The following is a 23,370-nucleotide window of genomic DNA, read 5'->3' as shown; positions in this document are numbered from 1 at the left end:
CTCGTGGCTACTAGTAGCAGGTCTAGAATCAGATGGTGCTGTCCCTTGAGCAGGAGTAGGCGCATTACTATCAACATCGTCATCTATGGCTTGTTCGGGATCCATTTACCATATAAAAACACATTTTAATTATCAGGAATCATCACGCTATCACAGTTTACAATTATGGCATGTATAGCTAGACTCAAATATGCTACGTTGGTCCTAAAATCAACAAAACCGTAGATCTGATACCAACCAAATGTAACACCCTAACCCGTATCTGTCTCCGAACTAGGGTTAAGAGGCCTTACCAGACATTTTGAAATATTTCACAATCATTTCACAATTAAAAATCATACATTATCATATCAAAGTCAAATATTAACATAAGGTCCCTTTCCTAGGTCAACAAGACCGTAAACATGCATTAGAAAGAGGTTGAGACTAAATCGAATACATACAATTTTTTTTGAAATTTAACAAGTTTTCTAAGTTACAAAGGTCACACTCCGGTGTGAACAGGCCGTGTGCCTTACACGAAATTAGACACGCCTGTTTGTCTAGGCCGTGGCGAAATAGAGCATACATACTAACTTGTCTACACAGCCACAAGACACGCTTGTATGCCAAGCCGTGTGAAAATTAGGGAGACTACTGACTTGGGTTACATGGCCAATCATACGCCCGTGTGTCTAGCCCGTGCTCGAAACTGACTAAACCACATAGCTTGGCACACGCCCATGTGTGCGACTGTGTAGTCTACCCAGGCTCATTTCGAAATGACCCTTGAGCAACACGGCAGAGACACGCGCCCGTGTCCCTACCCGTGTGGGTAAAAATAGGCCATTTATAAAACCAATATGCCACCCATTTTGGGTCCTCCCTACAAGCATCAATTGCACCACAATTTCAACCAATTTCCTTCCTAAAACTTACATCATTCATGTCATATTATTATCAACCTAATTCATGCTTATAATCCATATCAAATCATGCCAAATCATAAGCCAAAGTCATACAAAAACATATGTTTCATAACCTCAATTTACTTCATTCAATCTCATGCCATAATCTTACCAATTCCTCAAATAAGCACATATCAAAATCTTACCAAATTGACCAATTCTTTTTGGCCACCCATGAACACATCATATTGGAAATATTGCATCACATAGTTTATACTCAAAATTCATTCATAAACACAACAAAAACCAAGCCTTATCACATGCTAAATATTCATAACTCAAAAACATATCTCAACTTAACTAGACTATACATGCCATACTTAAATATTTACACTTTCAAAAGTACCAAAGTAGAGTTCGATAGTGTGGTGATGATCTTTGACGATCCACGAGCCTCTAGTAGCTTCGATATCTAAAACACAATGCAAACACACACAGAGTAAGCTTTCAAAAGCTTAGTAAGCCATATACAAATAAACTTATCATTTTAAGCATATAAGCATCATAAAATACATATACTCCATAACCAAATACTATCACAAAACACGTAGTTCATATACATCTCACATATTTCCAATTCATTGCACATATAGCATAATTTCTCATACTTATATCACGTATCATCTCTTGCACATATACTTACTTCTCATTAAGAAATGTTGAACACATCTCTACATACCTGAATTGGTTATTCATTCGTCCAATCACGTATTTCCCAGAATACCCGTTGAACTATACGAAATTAAATAGGATACGCAGAAAGCTCGTACAATGCCAATGTCCCAGACGTGGTCTTACATGTAATCAAATATCAATGCCATTGTCCCAGACAGGATCTTACACGAAATCAAATACGATGTTGATGTCCCAGACATTGTCTTACACGTAAATCTCAAATCGATGCCAATGTCCCAAACGTGGTCTTACACGAAATCACATATCGAAAATCCTATGTCATGACATATGTATCCTAACTATTCTTATGGTTCGTACGAGCCTTTCGGACTTCGTTACATTATCGAAACTTTATCAATTTCACATATTCAACTTCTATAATCATTCATCACAATTCAATATCATATAAACATGAATAAATCAATTCAAACACATTTATTTGTATATAGACTTGCCTTGTATGGAAATGAACGAAAATGAAGGACTATTCAACAACTTTCGACTTTCCTCGATCTAATTCTGTTTTCTTTGGTTCTTGATCTACACACATTTAAATTTGACTTATTCAATCTCACATTTATTAAAATCAATCCATAAGCACATATTTAAAGTATTTTACAAATTAGCCCTTATATTTTCATATTTTAACATTTTAGTCCCTATTTCATAAAATTACCAAATATGCATAATTTCCTTTCACACATGCCTAGACAAATTTTCCTTTAGTTCATATAAGCCCACATATTTCATTTAGTTCACATTTTAACCCCTCAATTTCTCATTTTCACAATTTTGTCCAAAATACTCGAGTTCATAAAAAAATCCCAATACAAAGCATAGTAATCTAACACATATCTTTCATTTTCTATCATCAAACTTCATAAAACTCACATTATCAACAATTACACATCTTAAAATCATAATCAAATTCAGAAATTGAGGCATGGGCTTGATAAAACACAAAGTAACGATCACAAAAACGTAGAAATGACCAAAAAAGGGATCAAAAACACATACCTAATTCGCCAAAATAAGTGCCGAATGTTTGAAGGCTTGGAAACCTATTTTTCTTTTTTCAATTTCGGCTAAATGATGAACATATTGGCCAATTTAATGTTTTGTTTTAATTATATTAACATAATATGCTAATGGCCATATTAACCTTATTTATAACCATTTAAAAACACTTAATGAATGGTCATTAATGTCTGTCGAAACCATTTTTTTAAAGGGGTTTGAAAAACAGGGTTCGACTTTTTGAAAAATGAAAATGAGAGTCGCCACCAACCTTTTTAGGTGTGATTGGATCACCTTTATAAAACATTTTGGTCTATGAAATTCAAGAAAATAGGTTCGGGAGTCGGTTACGCACAAGGAAGGATTAGCACCCTCGTAACGCCCAAAATTGGTATCGAATTGATTATTTACTGTCCTAATGTCGAAAATTTGAAAAGATTTTAAAACTTGAACAATTTAAAGTTGAAACTTGAGATTCCTTTGTTCTGAAAGTATACAAACATTACATCCAGCATGTTAGGACACGATGTTTTAAATCCTCATAACTAAAATTATCTCATGATTTTGAAAATTTATTAAAAGGATATTTGGTTATTTAGTCAAACGAAAAATCGCAACCCAGCATGTTAGGGCACTATTTACCGAATTTCTAAACACCAAACATTGCCTTATTTAAGAAAAAACTTTTTCAATTAAATGAAATATATATTTTTAAAACAATGAATAATATAGAATTTAATAAAAAAAGTTTGATATAATACTAAAATTATTAAATAAAATATAAAAGAGAATTAAAAATCAAGGAAATAGGGATTAAATCAAAATAAAAAAAGGTTGAAAATGAAGATGATCAAAGAATAAATAAGAACAAATCGTAGAAAATAAGAACGCAAGAGGGAGAGAAATTTGAGTGAATGCTCTTAAGAATTCTTATTGCTTCCCAAAACTCAAGTGAAGTCAAGTTGTTTTACAATGAGGGGAGAGGCCTCTATTTATAGTTGAGCCTCCCCAAATCCAACGGTACAGATCAATTACATCAACGATTAAGATTAAAAGGTATCTACAAATTAAATCTCTAAGATTACAAAAACATATCTTCTAAGATTGCATATCATATCTAAGATTGTATCATATTTAAGATTGCATATCATATTTAAGATTGCAATCATATCTAAGATTGCATATCATATCTAAGATTGTATATCATTGAAGATTATATTTCCATATGAGTCAAACTTGTAGATGGACCTTAAATCTTTTCAAGTAATGGGCCATTCCGATCGGGCCAAATTATATTTGTAATTCTGGACTGAACTTGGACTTTGTTTTTTTTTTTTGGTTTTATTATATTTTTGTGACAGCCCTAAAGTGACCCTAGTCGGAAAGCGGTTTCGGGACCACTAAACCGAGTCACCAAATTATTTGAATATGATATTTATTGTCTAAAATATGTGAATATGAATGTGTGAAAGTTTTAAGCTTCGATTTAGTAAATTGCATGTGAATTTAGTCAATAGGACTTATGTGTGACACTTTTGAAATGTGATAGGTTAATCTATAAGGATCAATTAGTGCATGAAATCAAAAGGGTGGACTTGCATGTCAATTTCCCCCCTAATTAGTAGTGGCCGACCATGAGCATAAGGGTGGACAAAATGTTATGGCTAAAACATGTCATAAATATGTTGGGTTAATGCTTTATGTTAGGAATAATAAAATAAAGAACATGGGCAATAAAACATTAGTGTTAGTAGTAGGAGAAACTAAAAAAAAGAAAAAAATTTGTGTGGTTGTTCCCCCATTGTGCCGTACCTAGAAGAAAAAAAAGAGAAGGCTTCATCCTCCTTGTTCTTCTTGACCGAAAAATCAAAGGAAGAAGAAAGGAGTCTTCTTGCTTCATGTTCGGTTGGTTGGTGTTTTAGGAGGAGGTATGTTTGATGTTGTTCCATGAGATTCATGCATGTTGTTAGTTGTTAGCTTGAGTTCTACCTAGCCCATGGTTTAAATCTTTGCTATGTGATGAAGATGAGCTAAGTTTCGGCTAAGGTGGATTTGTGTTGATGTCACTTGCATGCTAAATGTGAAGCTTTGTAATGATACATGTGATGGTGGATTGATGACTCTTGGATTTTCTTTTTAGCATTCTTGAGTTAGGCCTTAAGTTCTTTGTTTAACCCATGACCAAAATTTAAGTGGTATGGTGTCTTGATGCATCCGGCCATGTTAGGAAGTAGAAGAGAAGCATGGTTGTTGATCATGTTATTTGGATGAAAATGGTAGTAAGGTGAAGTGCAAATGTTAGTATTTGATCTCTAGAGTATATATGTGTATTAGCCGAGTTTTGAACTTAAAACGAATTGGTATTTAGTCAATACAAGTAACCATAATTGTAGAATGTATTAAGTGTTGCAATCGGCCTCAACATAGACATGCATATTCGGCCATAGAAAGAAGACTGGTGTTGCATGTATTCGGTTAGAGGCAAGCACATTGATGCTTTCATTTTGGCTTAGACAATCGGCTAAAAGGGAGTGTGGGTTAATATGTTGAGTTGATTCATGATTTCATATGTATGTGACTTTAATGTCTAATGTATATATATGGGCTAAGTACTTTGAGTTCCTCTTTTCGATGCTCAAATGATTAAATCAATTTATTTGTTAAATTAAGCTCAAGAGCAAGGGAGAACTAAATCCGATAAAGGGAAGGAAAAAGTGATCGAATAGCCGCCGAAATCGTTTGACCACATCCGAGGTAAGTTTTAAGTGATTAAACATTGAGTAAATTCAATCATAATAGGACATAATGAGTTTATTTAATAAGATATGATGTGGCCATGATATGTCTTAAACTCAAATGGTAAGTTCATAAGTGTTTGGACTTGGAAATTTAAGAGCAAATTGTAATAATTTGCTTTGGACAGCAGCAGTAACGTGATTTTAGAAAATCACTATAAATTGTTGATGTGGAATTATAGGCTGAATAAAATATGTAATCAAAGCTTAGTTAGTCTAGTTTCATATAAAAGAGACCGTGTAAGCAAAGAAATTTCCTATAAAGAGATATTTAAAGTTGTGTGGGACAGTGTCAGAATGACTCTGAAATCCCCTATTCTGTTTTTAGAAAATCATTATATTTGTACAAAAATGGTTATAAGATAAAATTTATATGCTTATACTCCTTAATGAGTCTAGTTTCAAATGAAATCAAATAGAACACATTTTGAATTCTGTACAATGAAAAATTTGATTCGTAGTGAAGAGTGGTTAGATTAGTCAAACAGTGAAACAGGGGAAACTTTAAGAAAAATCTGGTATTGATTGGCCAAACCTAAAATTCTGGAAATTTTATGTATGGAAGATATACGTGTCTATATTCAGGGAAAATTAACGGCAAGTGATTTGGAGTTTTGTAGCTCCAGTTATAACTAATTTAGTGACTATTGCTCAGGAAAACAGCTCGTAGTGGATATGTGATTTTGTTGTGAACATGGATAAAACTTGTTTTAGTTGCTCATAAGCTATTGATTAAACCTATACGTGAATTCTAAATCGTGATATTGTAAAACGATATATGAGTGTTAGATGGATCTTTGATATTAAAATTTGTGAAATTGTAAGTTTATGAGTATTCGAATATGAAATGATAGCATGGCGTGAAATTGAATTATTCATTGGAAAATGATTGATGTAGATTCGGCCAAGACAAAGTGTATACATGATAGTATATGTGGTATGTGAAGTATATTTGGATAATTGTGATGTGGATACATGAAAATTTATATTTTGATTTAGGATTTTATGTGATGAATGTGAATGTGTATATATGAGATAAGGCCGAATGGCCAATGTGATGAATGTGAACATGCATATATGTGATAAGGCCGAATGGCCAATGTGATGAATGTGAGCATGTATATGTGTGATAAGGCCGAATGGCCAATGTGGTGAATATGAACATGCATATATGTGGTAAAGCCGAATTGCTAATGTGAAATATGTACGAGAAATGTATATGTGGTAAAGCCGAATGGCTAATGTGAAATATGTATGAGATATGCATATGTGGTAAAGCTGAATGGTCAATGTGAAATATATATATGAGATATGTATATGTGGTAAAGCCGAATGGCTTGTGTGAAATATGTAGGCGATGTGCGTATATTGTGGCCGAAGGACCAATGTGAAAGGTGTGTATTATTAGATATTTGATGAGGCAAATGAATTACAAATATGACAGTCGATGTGAATGTTGTAACATGTGATTAAATGTACATGAAACTTGGAAATATATTCCGGGTAAGACTCGATGACTACGTGTGGAGATTATGTCCGGGTAAGACCCGATGACTACGTGTGGAGATTATGTCCGGGTAAGACCCGATAACTTCGTGTGGAGATTTCGTCTGAGCTAAAGGTCTCACCGATAATCCGAGTAGAGGTTAAAGCTATAAGATTTCGTAATAAGAATTGCTTATAAATATATTCAATGCGAAAGGTTAAACAGGTATGTACTCCAAGTTTATATGTGAGCTTGATTTGAACTAAATCATAAGGTAGTTATGTGATGCATACGAGAGCAATCTATGAGACTATTCCTATGATTATGTGACATCGGATCAGTGTGAGAGGTTATGTGAAATCATACAATATATTTATGTCACATGAGCTCACTTTTATGTGAAAGTTTAACTGCCTATTGTATATGATGAGTTGTGCATATTCGGTAAAGGGATGGCATGCCCGAAGGAAGAGTGAAATAAAATATACGAACAACTATGTTATAATTTGATTGTTATCTGTTGACACTGCTTAAAACTTACTAAGCATTTTAATGCTTACTCCGTTCACTCTGTTTCCTCTGTTTTATAGATCTCATTGCAAAGCTACAGGCTCGGGGATCATCAGCAACTAGTCACACTATCACTATCCACCGCTTGTTACTGTTATGTTTAGAATTATTTTATGGCATGTATAGAATAGACTAGTGGCGGAAGAATATTTTTGGTTAATGTATATAAGCCATGCGAAAATGGCATCTTTTGAATGTTTACTTAGTGAAGTTTAAATTTTACCTCTGGTTGTGCTTAGTACTTATTTAAATGAACGATATTCATTTCAAGAAAAAGTTCAAAATTTTACTGTTCTGACATGAGTTACAAGTCCGGTAATGCCCCTTACCTATTCTGGCGACAGTTACGGGATAGGGGTGTTAGATTTTATTAGTATCAGAGCCAAGTTTAGTCGATTCTAGGACTAACGTAGCACGCGTGAGTCTATTTATACATGCCATAAAGTGATAAAATGATAGTCTGATGATTTTTGATTATTAAAATGTGTTTGTTGTATTGTAATGAATCTTGATCCCGATCGAGCTGTAGCAAGCTTCTGACTATGAGAAATTGCGATATAACTTCACTTAGATATGCCTAAATTATTAAGTTGATCAGGTACGTATCATGTACTCGTATTTGAATTTCGATTTGGATTGAATTATAAGGGTATAAGTGATGTAATTTTGAAAGAGTGTTATGACTATAAATGTCATTTTTGTATGTGGCTATGGAACTGGAAGTTGAATGGTCGATAAGCATGTTGTGATAGTATTCAAGTAATGTAAATGATATACTAATGTGTATTGCTATATGTGTATATGTACATGAGAATTGAGAGTGATATATCCGGGCTAAGTCCCGAAGGGCATTCGTGCTAGTGATGTATCCGGGCTAAGTCCCGAAGAGCATTCGTGCTAGTGATGTATCCGGACTAAGTTCCGAAGAGCATTCGTGCTAGTGATATATCCGGGCTAAGTCCCGAAGAGCATTCATGCTAGTGATGTATCCGGACTAGGTTCCGAAGAGCATTCGTGCTAGTGATATATCCGGGCTAAGTCCCGAAGAGCATTCATGCTAGTGATGTATCCGGACTAAGTTCCGAAGAGCATTCGTGCTAGTGATATATCCGGGCTAAGTCCCGAAGAGCATTCATGCTAGTGATGTATCCGGACTAGGTTCTAAAGAGCATTCGTGCTAGTGATATATCCGGGCTAAGTCCCGAAGAGCATTAATGCTTGTGATGTATCCGGACTAAGTTCCGAAGAGCATTCGTGCTAGTGATGTATCCGGACTAAGTCCCGAAGAGCATTCATGCTAGTGATGTATCCGGACTAAGTTCCGAAGAGCATTCGTGCTAGTGATATATCCGTGCTAAACCCCGAAGAGCATTCTGCTGGTGTTATATCCAGGCTAGGTCCCGAAGAACAATCATGCTGGTGACGTGTATTTGGGCCTTCGTGCCTAGTAGGCTTCGTGCCGGTAATTTGAGCAAAGTTTAAGTGTTCATTACTATACGAATTCAAATTTAAATGAGATGATATGTTTAAAAGTGTACATACATGATGTTTATAGACTTGGTTAAGTCATTTCAATGTGTAATAACGAATGAATAAGAGCACTATGGGTGTGAATGATTAGAGGCACTGTGTGTGTGCGAATTCCTTTAACCGAGCAGTATGAGTGCGAGATCGGTCAGTGGGCACTAAGTGTGTGAAGTGGAATTCATGTAAGACCTCGTCTGGGACGAAGGCATTGATTTGAGATAGTGTGTAAGACCATGTCTGGGACATGGCATCGGCTCGATATGTGAGAATATGTAAGACCATATCTAGGATATGGCATTGTAAGAGCTATATGTGCTTAATGAGTATCCGTAATGATTTCGAATGATTCAACGGGTATATTTAAGATGATAAATAAAGTAAGATCAGAATAAGTGATACAGGTATGTACGGAAGGTATGTGAAAATCAAATGAAAGTAAAAATTTGTGAGTTCGTATCATATTATGTTATGTATACTAAATAAGTGAATACGTAAAAAGATGGTGGATATGTTGTTAAGAAATGAATTCAATGTTCAGGTATGTGGAAGTTGATTTTCTGTTGGAAATAGGTTAAGTTGAATAGTGAGATATGATGAAGTTATAAAGGATATTCATTGGGATGTTTGAGTATATGTGTACTTTCGGTCAGGTTACAGCTTATACATGAATGAAAATGTGGGTTACAAATATGTGGGTTGATGATGTGAATTATACATGTTAATATGTGCTTGATATGTGTTTGAAATGCATTTGTGAATTAAATTAAGTGATTATTGCTTATGAAATCAAGAAAATGAGATATATGTGCATACTTGTAGAAATGTTTATGTATTTGTTTTAAGATAAGAAAATGATTTTATAGATCGATGCGAAATCAATAATGAATTACAATTGCTATCGATGAGCTAATGTTTATATGAATATAATTTAATAAGAGGACGTTATCCTAAACTATACATCGGTAGAAATTTTCGGGGACGAAAATTTCTTAAGTGGGGGAGAGTTGTGACAGCCCTAAAGTGACCCTTGTCGGAAAGCGGTTTCGGGACCGCTAAACCGAGTCACCAAATTATTTGAATATGATATTTATTGTCTAAAATATGTGAATATGAATGTGTGAAAGTTTTAAGCTTCGATTTAGTAAATTGCATGTGAATTTAGTCAATAGGACTTATGTGTGACACTTTTGAAATGTGATAGGTTAATCTATAAGGATCAATTAGTGCATGAAATCAAAAGGGTGGACTTGCATGTCAATTTCCCCCCCCCCCTTAATTAGTAGTGGCCGGCAATGAGCATGAGGGTGGACAAAATGTTATGGCTAAAACATGTCATAAACATGTTGGGTTAATGCTTTATGTTAGGAATAATAAAATAAAGAACATGGGCAATAAAATATTAGTGTTAGTAGTAGGAGAAACAAAAAAAAAGAAAAAAATGTGTGTGGTTGTTCCCCCATTGTGCCGTACCTAGAAGAAAAAAGAAGAAGGCTTCATCCTCCTTGTTCTTCTTGACCGAAAAATCAAAGGAAGAAGAAAGGAGTCTTCTTGCTTCATGTTCGGTTGGTTGGTGTTTTAGGAGGAGGTATGTTTGATGTTGTTCCATGAGATTCATGCATGTTGTTAGTTGTTAGCTTGAGTTCTACCTAGCCCATGGTTTAAATCTTTGCTATGTGATGAAGATGAGCTAAGTTTCGGCTAAGGTGGATTTGTGTTGATGTCACTTGCATGCTAAATGTGAAGCTTTGTAATGATACATGTGATGGTGGATTGATGACTCTTGGATTTTCTTTTTAGCATTCTTGAGTTAGGCCTTAAGTTCTTTGTTTAACCCATGACCAAAATTTAAGTGGTATGGTGTCTTGATGCATTCGGCCATGTTAGGAAGTAGAAGAGAAGCATGGTTGTTAATCATGTTATTTGGATGAAAATGGTAGTAAGGTGAAGTGCAAATGTTAGTATTTGATCTCTAGAGTATATATGTGTATTAGCCGAGTTTTGAACTTAAAACGAATTGGTATTTAGTCAATACAAGTAACCATAATTGTAGAATGTATTAAGTGTTGCAATCGGCCTCAACATAGACATGCATATTCGGCCATAGAAAGAAGATTGGTGTTGCATGTATTCGGTTAGAGGCAAGCACATTGATGCTTTTATTTTGGCTTAGACAATCGGCTAAAAGGGAGTGTTGGTTAATATGTTGAGTTGATTCATGATTTCATATGTATGTGACTTTAATGTCTAATGTATATATATGGGCTAAGTACTTTGAGTTCCTCTTTTCGATGCTCAAATGATTAAATCAATTTATTTGTTAAATTAAGCTCAAGAGCAAAGGGGAACTAAATCCGATAAAGGGAAGGAAAAAGTGATCGAATAGCCGCCGAAATCGTTCGACCACATCCGAGGTAAGTTTTAAGTGATTAAACGTTGAGTAAATTCAATCATAATAGGACATAATGAGTTGATTTAATAAGATATGATGTGGCCATGATATGTCTTAAACTCAAATGGTAAGTTCATAAGTGTTTGGACTTGGAAATTTAAGAGCAAATTGTAATAATTTGCTTTGGACAGCAGCAGTAACGTGATTTTAGAAAATCACTATAAATTGTTGGTGTGGAATTATAGGCTGAATAAAATATGTAATCAAAGCTCAGTTAGTCTAATTTCTTATAAAAGAGACCGTGTAAGCAAAGATATTTCCTATAAAGAGATATTTAAAGTTGTGTGGGACAGTGTCAGAATGACTCTGAAATCCCCTGTTCTGTATTTAGAAAATCATTATAATTTCTACAAAAATGGTTATAAGATAAAATTTATATGATTAGACTCCTTAATGAGTCTAGTTTCAAATGAAATCAAATAGAACACATTTTGAATTCTGTACAATTAAAAATTGGATTCGTAGTGAAGAGTGGTCAGATTAGTCAAACAATAAAACAGGGGAAACTTTAAGAAAAATCTGGTATTGATTGGCCAAACGTAAAATTCTGGAAATTTTATGGATGGAAGATATATGATTCTATATTCAGGGAAAATTAACGGCAAGTTATTTGGAGTTTTGTAGCTCCAGTTATAACTAATTTAGTGACTATTGCTCAGCAAAACAGCTCGTAGTGGATATGTGATTTTGTTGTGAACATGGATAAAACTTGTTTTAGTTGCTCATAAGCTATTGATTAAACCCATACGTGAATTCTAAATCGTGATATTGTAAAACGATATATGAGTGTTAGATGGATCTTTGATATTAAAATTTGTGAAATTGTAAGTTTATGAGTATTCGAATATGAAATGATAGCATGGCGTGAAATTGAATTATTCATTGGAAAATGATTGATGTAGATTCGGCCAAGACAAAGTGTATACATGATAGTATATGTGGTATGTGAAGTATATTTGGATAATTGTGATGTGGATACATGAAAATTTATATTTTGATTTAGGATTTTATGTGATGAATGTGAATGTGTATATATGAGATAAGGCCGAATGGCCAATGTGATGAATGTGAACATGCATATATGTGATAAGGCCGAATGGCCAATGTGGTGAATATGAACATGCATATATGTGGTAAAGCCGAATGGCTAATGTGAAATATGTATGAGAAATGTATATGTGGTAAAGCCGAATGGCTAATGTGAAATATGTATGAGATATGCATATGTGGTAAAGCTGAATGGTCAATGTGAAATATATATATGAGATATGTATATGTGGTAAAGCTGAATGGCTAGTGTGAAATATGTAGGCGATGTGCGTATATTGTGGCCGAACGACCAATGTGAAAGGTGTGTATTATTAGATATTTGATGAGGCAAATGAATTACAAATATGACAGTCGATGTGAATGTTGTAACATGTGATTAAATGTACATGAAACTTGGAAATATATTCTGGGTAAGACCCGATGACTACGTGTGGAGATTATGTCCGGGTAAGACCCGATGACTACGTGTGGAGATTATGTCTGGGTAAGACCCGATGACTACGTGTGGAGATTTTTTCCGGGTAAGACCCGATAACTTCGTGTGGAGATTTCGTCTGAGCTAAAGGTCTCGCCGATAATCCGAGTAGAGGTTAAAGCTATAAGACTTCGTAATAAGAATTGCTTATAAATATATTCAATGTGAAAGGTTAAACAGGTATGTACTCCAAGTTTATATGTGAGCTTGATTTGAACTAAATCATAAGGTAGTTATGTGATGCATACGAGAGCAATCTATGAGACTATTCCTATGATTATGTGACATCGGATCAGTGTGAGAGGTTATGTGAAATCATACAATATATTTATGTCACATGAGCTCACTTTTATGTGAAAGTTTAACTGCCTATTGTATATGATGAGTTGTGCATATTCGGTAAAGGGATGGCATGCCCGAAGGAAGAGTGAAATAAAATATACGAACAACTATGTTATAATTTGATTGTTATCTGTTGACACTGCTTAAAACTTACTAAGCATTGTAATGCTTACTCCGTTCACTCTGTTTCCTCTGTTTTATAGATCTCATTGCAAAGCTACAGGCTCGGGGATCATCAGCAACTAGTCACACTATCACTATCCACCGCTTGTTACTGTTATGTTTAGAATTATTTTATGGCATGTATAGAATAGACTAGTGGCGGAAGAATATTTTTGGTTAATGTATATAAGCCATGCGAAAATGGCATCTTTTGAATGTTTACTTAGTGAAGTTTAAATTTTACCTCTGGTTGTGCTTAGTACTTATTTAAATGAACGATCTTCATTTCAAGAAAAAGTTCAAAATTTTACTGTTCTGACATGAGTTACAAGTCCGGTAATGCCCCTTACCTATTCTGGCGACGGTTACGGGATAGGGGTGTTACAATTTTTGTTTTTGGACTTATTTCTGGGCCCAGGCAAATTTGAGTGTTTACAACTGCCCCTTTTTGCTCATTGTTGTGTAACAGGAATAGAGTAAAGACTATAAAAGGACCAATTTCGCCCGGGCTCCCCGAGTCTTGAGTTCTTGATCCTTGATCTTCTTTAAATGACCTTTTGACGGCTTTAATCTACTTCACTGCAACTCAGGAAGGCGATATCTGCTATCTTTGATCTGCTCCTCGTCTAATACAGAGACGCCAAATCTGTTATCTCCGATCTGCTCCCCGTCTAATATAGAGACGCCAAATCTGCTTCTTCAATCTGCTCCCCGTCTAATACAGAGATGCCAAATCTGTTATCTCTGATTTTCTCCCCGTCTAATATAGAGATGCCAAATCTGTCATCTTGGATCTGCTTCGATGTAAACACATGAAGGTCAGATCTGCTATGTCTTCGATCTGCTCCCCGTCTAATACAGAGATGCCAAATCATCTTAGATTTGCTTCAACGTAAACACGTGAAAGCCAAATCAGCTATGTTTTCGATCTGCTCCCTACCAATATAGAGACGCCAAATCATCTTAGATTTGCTTCAACGTAAACACGTGAAAACCAAATCAGCTATGTCCTCGATCTGCTCTCTGCCAATACAGAGATGCCAAATCATCTTAGATTTGCTTCAATGTAAACAAGTGAAAGCCAAATCAGCTATGTCTTCGATCTGCTCCCTGCCAATACAGAGACACCAAATCATCTTAATTTGCTTCAACGTAAACACGTGAAAGCCAAATCAGCTATGTCCTCGATCTGCTCCTTGCCAATACAGAGACGCCAAATCTGCTATCTTCGATCTACTCTCTGCCAATATAGAGATGCCAAATCTATTATCTTCGATCTGCTCTTTGCTAATACAGAGATGCCAAATCTGCTATCTTCGACCTACTCTCTGAAAATACAGAGACGCCAAATCATCTCGGATTTGCTTCAATGTAAACACGTGAAAGCCAAATCAGTTATGTCTTCGATCTGCTCCCTGCCAATACAGAGATGTCAAATCTGTTATCTTCGATCTACTCTCTGCCAATACAGAGATGCCAAATCTGTCATCTTCGATCTGCTCCCTGACAATACAGAGACGCCAAATCATCTTGGATCTGCTTCAGTGTAAATACTTAAAGGTCAGATCTGCTATGCTTTAACCAATTACCCTACTGCTTAGGGGGTTAAGGCACACCAATCTTCATTTTCCCTTGAAGGACACAACCTGTATAATATGTATGAATTCATACCTATTGATTAGGATGCTTATGATTAAAATGTGTCAAATACTCTTAATTAAACCTGTTATAATGCAAAATGTTTATGAATATGACCCCTATTCAGATGTCACTACTCATTCTTTCATCTAAGCTCATCCTTATTTCTCTCGAAATATCATTCTTTACTCAGCCTATGGGTTTGTACCATTCTTCAAATGCTATGACCCATCAAAGATATTTGTAAGATGATCCTCTCTTAGGATCGAATCGTTTGATTTGTCCAATCATCATTTTGGACTAAAGAAAGAATTTCCTCGAGTTCTTTCAAACCTCACTTACGTGAATTCTTCGAACAATTGTTCTGTTTTAGTTTATTGTATTATCTAGAAATTTCCAAAGTAATGAGCAAAACTTCATTTGTGAAAACTATTTAGTTCATCTATCATTATTTTAATGCAACATACTTTAAGAATATTGGAAGATGAATTTAATCTTGAGAATAATTAGATTTGAATAAATTTGTCAAAAATACAAAGGAAATTAATCTGAAAGCCTATCTTTGAGAAGAAAAAGAATCTAAAGATAGCAAACAGGACAAAAGTTAGATGCCCAAGATATCGCCACTTGAGCGTTTATATGCCAGCTCCATGAAGACTTTCTTGAATTCAACATGTGTTTAAAAGATCCAAATTACTTTGTTGATGCCCCGATATGCAATGCGCTTCACTCTTCGTTGAATTAGATATAGCAAGATTACCGTGTGCTCTTCAAAATTTGAGCTGCCCTTTCGGGTTTTTAACTCAAAACCCCTTTGGTCACAAGGCGCCCTTTGCGGGTTTTCACCTTGGCCTCTCCATTTTTTCTTTTTTTCTTTTTTTCTTTTTCTTTTCTTTTTTCCTTTTTTTTTGAAATAGAAGTCCCAAAGTGCCTTTTGCGGGTTTTCACCTTGGCTTCCCTTCTCATTTAGACAAAGTACTCATTGACCGAGTTCGAATTCACTGGATCAAATAAATTCTTCCTATCCATTTCTTGTCAAAATCAGTGCACCTCTAGAGAAAGCCCTCTTCGCAACATATGACCCTTCCTAATTCAGCATCCTTTTGCATGGGAAGGATCTCTTTCAGCACAAGGTTTCCTTTATGAAATTCCTTTGGACGAACCTTCTTTGTCATAAGTCTGTGTCATCCATTCTTGGTACATTTGCTTAGGATGAATACTTTCAAGTTAAGTTTACTAGAGGTATTCAATTCTTAACTCCATCAAATCTTGGAGGAAAAATCTTGATTCATAAACCCATGAGAAAAGGATTGCCCCAGCAGCAGTCCTAGTTGTTGTGTGTCAAACCCTACAAAAAGATGGTTCAATGATTCTCATCAGACAAGAATGAAGTTGCTGACTTTATCCTTCAACTTGGAAAGCTGAGGTACAGAGATTACTCCCGGAGCATACATCCCACCATGACTCGATGATGTTTCTGAAGTATCCCTAATCTTCATAAATTGCCCCCAACTGTGAAGCTGCCAAATGAGTGTAACAAATAGGAGCCACAACAAATATGGTTGTGGTGCTCCTTTGATACATATAGGATAGAGAATGAACAAACTCTTGTAGATCATCAGCCAAAAACCCAGCCTGGTCTAAGAGAACATGATAGTGGGTCTGCCTCATGATTCCAATCATTCCAGCATGGGTACCAAGGTAAAAATCATTGTTCTTTGGATGACATACTTTGTTGTCAATGAGAGTACCATGTAGCACATTCTCAGGAGATCCCTGCTGAAAAGAAACTTGGTATGATGGTTTTTCATACAACAATAACCACAATCTTTAGGGTTCCACTTCTTGTCAAGGAACTTGCAAGGCTCAACAACTTAATCAAAACTTGATTAAATTAAGACTCGCTAACCCCATCCCTGAAAATAATGATTTGATCAGGTTTCCTCTTCCCTGAACTTGTATAGAAGTCTAAGAGAGCTTCCTTCATGATACCGTCATCCACTTTGTTTGAAATTGGTTTTGAAGAAAGAATCTATCATTTTAAGCTTCAGAGACTGCGTACGGCCTGATGCCCCATAGCTGGAAATCAATGGCCACCGCCTGGAGCTAACCATCGTAACTATTGACGGTACATCAGACTACTAAGAAAAGCCAAACAATGCACCCATTCCAAGGATGATGGTTGGAACCTTTGAAACAACTGGAATTGAAGTTGATTTCCCCAGCGTAAGCACAGAGAGTAGGCGGTAGTTTCTTATGCCAATTTTTGTCAGTCTCAGTCATCTTCTGTAATTTGTTTTTTCTTCTTTTTCTTTTCTTTTGGCAACCTTTGTTGTTCTGTGGTATGATGCATTATCTTTGAAAAGACTGCAAACTTTTGGCATTGTGCAGTTATATATAATCTTTTTTCTTTTCTTTTTTTTTTTTTTGAAATGGATTGTAACGCCCCCACGCCCGAAACCGTCGCCGGAGTCGAGCTTGAGGGGTTACCGAACATAATTTATCAAATTAAGAACTTCAAATCATTTGTTTCTACATTCACAGCTTTCTAACTACCCGCGTCACAGTTACAAGAAAAAACATATCTCGAGTTACGAAACTCGAAATCAAGATCCGTAAATTTTCCCTAAACCCGCAGAATTTCACCACTTTCACACTTTAATTCTATAACCTTTTCTTTGCAATTTATTATAGCATCATGCAATGTCAACCAATCCATACCCAAAATAACATCAAATTCATCAAACGACAACAACATCAAGTCAGCCGGAAAGTAATGACCCCGAATCATTAAAGGGCATTTCTTACTTACTTTATCAACTATCACGCATTTGCCTAGTGGATTCGACACTCTAATCATAAATTCTGTGTTCTCAACAGGTATATTCATAATAGACACCAGTTTCATGCATACATATGAATGAGTAGAACCAGGATCAATCAAAGCAATAACAATAATATCATAAAGAGAAAATGTACCGGTAATCACATCGGGTGAGAAAGCATCTTCACGCGCTTTAATAACATAAGTTTTAGCCGGAGCTCTTTCCTCAAAACTAACTGCTGCATCTCTGGCTACATTCTTATTGCTTGTTTCACTTCCAGCTTTTCTCGGATACCTTCCCCTCGAGTCTGCACCACTAGATTTTACATTCTGAAATTTTTCTTTCTCAGCTCTCTCTGGGAAGTCTCTAATAAAATGATCCGGAGAACCACATCGAAAACATTCATTTGCTCTGTACGGACCAAAATGATTTCTACCACACCGCTGGCACTCGGGTTTAACAAATCTCGTATTTCCTACACTAGCCGCAGAAGTAGTCTGAGATTTAGGACCCACATTTCGCTTCTTAAAATTTCCATATGATTGCCCAACTGAAACTTGGGAACGAGGATTCATATTTCTTGACTTTCCGGTTTGCTGTGAGGGTGCATTACTCATTGGTCTTTTCTTCCAATTTCGTGTTTCAGATTCTACCTTTTTCTTTTCCTTCAGTAGTTCTTCAGCCTTACAAGGTCAATCAACTAGTACTACCATTCTTTCAATTCAAAGATCCCGACAAATACCTTAATGTCTTCGTTGAGCCCGTCTTCAAATTGTTGGCACATCTTGGCTTCTGTAGGAACATATTCCCTGGCATACTTACTCAATCGAACAAACTCTCTTTCATATTCTGAGACTGTCATATTACCTTGCTTCAGCTCAAGAAACTCTTTACATTTCTGACCAATAAATCTTTCACTAATATATTTCTTTCGAAACTCTTCTTGAAAGAATTCCCAGGTTACCCTCTCGTTCGGTACCACCGAAATCAAAGTCTTCCACCAATTATAGGCTGAATCTCTCAACAAAGATGTAGCACATTTCAAACATTCTTCAGGTGTACAAGATAATTCATCAAATACCCGGACAGAATTTTCAAGCCAGAACTCTGCTTTCTCTGCATCATCATCAATATTTGCTCTAAATTCTTCAGCCCCTTGTTTACGAATTCTATCAACGGGGGTTCTATGAAATTTTATCATATCCACTTCTTGATGCATCGGAGGCATAGGTTGAGGAATTTGGGGAGGTGGGGGAGGTCGTACATTTGGGTTCGTACGAACGAACTCAGTGTACCATGCACTCATCATTTGGAGAAAGGCTTCCCGATCCCTTTCTCCTCCTCCCCGACCAATAGTAGGAGGTGGGCTTTCAGTCGGCGCTGCCCCTTCAGCCGGAGCTGGCGCATTACTCTCTACTTCATCTGCCACAGCTGGATCGGGATCCATTTACTATATAAAAATCATTTAAAAAGGTCAGAAGTCATCACACTATCACAATTCATACATATGGCATGTATAGCAAAATCCGTACATACAACACGTAGTCCAAGAACCGACTAAACCTGCTCTAATACCACAAAATGTAACGCTCCCACGCCCGAAACCGTCGCCGGAGTCGAGCTTGCGGGGTTACCGAACATAATTTATCAAATTAAGAACTTCAAATCATTTGTTTCTACATTCACAGCTTTCTAACTACCCGCGTCACAGTTACAAGAAAAATTATATCTCGAGTTACGAAACTCAAAATCAAGATACGTAAATTTTCCCTAAATCTAGACTCATATATCTATTTGATAAATTTTTTCTAGAATTTTTTGTTGGGCCAATTAGTACAGTTTACTAGTTAAAGTCTCCCCTGTTTCAGGGTTCTACTGCTCTGACCTCTGTGTATTACGAATCAGATAGTTCTCTATACAGAAATTAAATGACTATGAGGTTTGTTTCTCTTACAACTAAACTCAATAAAGAACCTGTAAATATAAATAAAAACTTCTAATTATTTTTTTAAAATTTATTATGAATTTTTAAAGTCAGAACAGGGGATCCAGAAATCACTCTGGCCTTATTTCACAAAATTTTAAATATCTCATAAAATATAATTTATATACCTATTTTGTTCAATCCACATGAAAATAGACTCATTAAGATTCAATTTCATAACTTATTCATCATTTAGTTCCATTTATACTATTTTTAGTGATTTTTCAAATTCATGTCATTGTTGCAGCAATATTCTGTTTTAAGGCAAGTTTCATCTTTCCATGAATTTTTATGAACTAGATAACCTATTAAACTTCCATAATATCAAACATGATCTAAATTAGCCATCACCATGACTTATCAATATCAAACATTTTCTCAACCAAACATGGCCATATCATAAAATTATTTACACAAAATAAGTATATTGCTATACATGCCATACTTAAGTTTTACAAGCCATTTACCCAGATGAAAGTCCTTTGGATAGTGTGATCGAACCTTCGACCCGTCCCGATTCCCGAGATGGCTTGTTCAAAACTACAGTAAATAAAGAGGAGGGAGTAAGCATAAATGCTTAGTAAGTTCATATGTAAATAACAAGTAACATAACAATACAAATATACCAAACAACTTTAGCATGGTATCACCAAAACATATGTCATATTTCTAAACATCATTCATCATCTTACCACCTTATCGTTATTGTATCTATTTTCAACCCGAGGGTTAAGAACATACCTGTCCAAAGTGTCCATTTCACAACACTTACCAAAACGTCACTTGCATCTTAAGTGTTCTTCCATTTCACTAGAAATTTCACCCGTTGAACACATCGGAATACAACTCGGATACACGGATAATTTGCACATAAGTGCCTCATATGTAATCAAGAAATCATGTAACCCGCCCCTAAGTGAACTTGGACTCAACTCAACGAGCTCGGGCGTTCGCATCCATAAGTGAACTCGGACTCAACTCAACGAGTTCGGACATTCGCATCCATAGGTGAACTCGGACTCAACTCAACGAGTTTGGATGCTCAACCATCCTAGTGACATGTCACTTGTATCCTAATCTATTCCTAAGGTTCAAACGGGCATTTTCCTCGATCACACATCTTTGCCGTCTTCCACGGAATATCGAAATCGGTACTTCGGTGATAGTTCATACTCATCAAGTAATTCACATAATTACATATTATTCAACAATAACCACAAAGCATAATATTTCATGATAATAATCAGCATCATATCATATAAACAACATTAAATTGCTTAAAATGACAATTATGTTACTACATTTACACATGAACTTACCTTGGTACCAAAATATAAAGATTTTGCAATTTAGTCCACAATCTTTTCTTTTCCTCGATCGGGACTTGAATCTCGTTTTTCTTGATCTATAATACCAAATTAATCTTATTTAATACATACATTCATCAAAACAGCATTTAATACAAACTTTGGAAAAATTACACTTTTGCCCCTAAACTTTTGCATAATTACACTTTTGCCCCTAGGCTCGGGAATTAAACTTTATTCCTTATTCTTATGTTTTATAACATGCTGATCATTTTTCCCTTCTATGGCAACATCAAATTCTCTCTCTAACATATACTTGTGACTATTAGGTATTTTTGTCGATTAAGCCCTTTTACTCGTTTTCACTCAAAACCGAGTAGCACAAGTTGTCTAACATAATTTAAAACCTCATATTCTATCATAAAACATCAAAATACACAAATTTCACCTATGGGTATTTTTCCAAATATAAACCCTAGGTTGAATTATTGCTAACATAAGCTTAATCGAGCTACCGGGATTCCAAAAACGTAAAGAACATTAAAAACGGGGCTTGGAATCACTTACTATGGAGCTTGGAAGCTTGAAACAAACCCTAGCTATGGAGAACCCTTGAAATTTCGGCCTAATGAAGAAGATGGACAAAAATTGGCTTTTAATTTTGTTTTTAATTCATTTTAATAACTAAATGACCAAAATACCCTTACTACTAAACTTTCCAAAAATTCCTTCCATGTCCTAATTTTGTCCATGAACTTAAAATTGGTCAAATTGCTATTTAAGACCTCCTCATTAATATTCCAAAACAATTTCATATTAAGAACTTCTAGAATACAAGTTTTGCAACTTATTCGATTTAGTCCCTACTTTAAATTTAAGCACTTTAGGCATAGAATTTCATCACGAAATTTTCACACAATCATGCAATCATATCATAATCATCAAAATAATTATAAAATTATTATTTCTATCTCGGATTTGTGGTCACGAAACCACTATTCCGATTAAGCCCTAATTCAGGATATTACAACTCTCCCCCCTTTTAAGGATTTTCGTCCTCGAAAATCTTACCGGTAAACAGGTGTGGATATTGGTTTCTCATAGTTTCTTCAGGTTCCCATGTAGTCTCTTCTACCCCATGCTTTTGCCACAACACTTTCACAAGTGCAACACTTTTATTTCTTAGTTGTTTGACTGCTCGAGCTAAAATCTTAATCGGTTCTTCTTCATAAGTCATATCCGGTCATAGTTTAACTTCAGTCGGTGAAATTATATGTGAAGGATCCGAATGATACCGACGTAACATAGATACATGAAACACATCATGAATCTTCTGTAATTCAGGTGGTAACGCTAGCCGATATGCTACCGGTCCAACTTTTTCAATTATTTCATACGGTCCAATAAAACGCGGACTTAACTTGCCCTTTCGTCCAAATCTAAGGACTTTCTTCCATGGAGACACTTTCAAAAATACCTTATCACCAACTTGAAACTCCATTTCTTTTCATTTCAAATCCACATAAGATTTCTGTCTATCTAAAGCAGCTTTCAAACAATCTCGAATCACTTTCACCTTTTCTTCGGTTTCTTTTATTAAATCAACTCTGTAAATCTGACTTTCCTTGAGTTCAGTCCAATACAATGGCGTCCGACATTTACGACCATATAATGCTTCATAAGGTGTCATCTTCAAACTTGTCTGATAACTATTATTATAAGCAAATTCTACCAATGGTAAGTACCTTTCCCAACTATCTTGAAATTCCAATACGCAACATCTGAGCATGTCTTCAAGAATCTGAATTACTCTCTCTGATTGTCCATCAGTTTGTGGATGAAAGGCAGTGCTGAAATTTAACTTTGTACCTAATGCTTCTTGCAACTTTTTCCAAAACCGTGAGGTAAACCTCGGATCTCTATCCGAAATGATTGACAAAGGTATCCCATGAAGTCTAACAATCTCTCGGATATACAATTCAGCTAACTTATTAAGAGAATAATCTATACGTACCGAAATAAATGAGCCGATTTAGTCAGTCTGTCAACTATTTCCCAGATGGCATTTTTCTTCCCTGGAGTTAACGGCAACCCTGATATAAAATCCATAGTAATCCTATC

At 35.5% G+C, this 23,370-nt stretch overlaps 1 pseudogene; it reads left to right on the top strand.

Annotated features, from left to right (window-relative positions):
- The window catches only part of LOC107887806 (serine carboxypeptidase 1-like), a 96,917-nt pseudogene that overhangs the window by 13,377 nt on the left and 60,170 nt on the right, over nt 1–23,370 (top strand).

Source organism: Gossypium hirsutum, chromosome A03 (genome assembly GCF_007990345.1).
Source record: "Gossypium hirsutum isolate 1008001.06 chromosome A03, Gossypium_hirsutum_v2.1, whole genome shotgun sequence".
Lineage (NCBI taxonomy): Eukaryota > Viridiplantae > Streptophyta > Magnoliopsida > Malvales > Malvaceae > Gossypium > Gossypium hirsutum.
The sequence above is the reverse complement of the archived record's forward strand: the minus strand, read 5'-3'. Positions and strand labels throughout refer to the sequence as shown.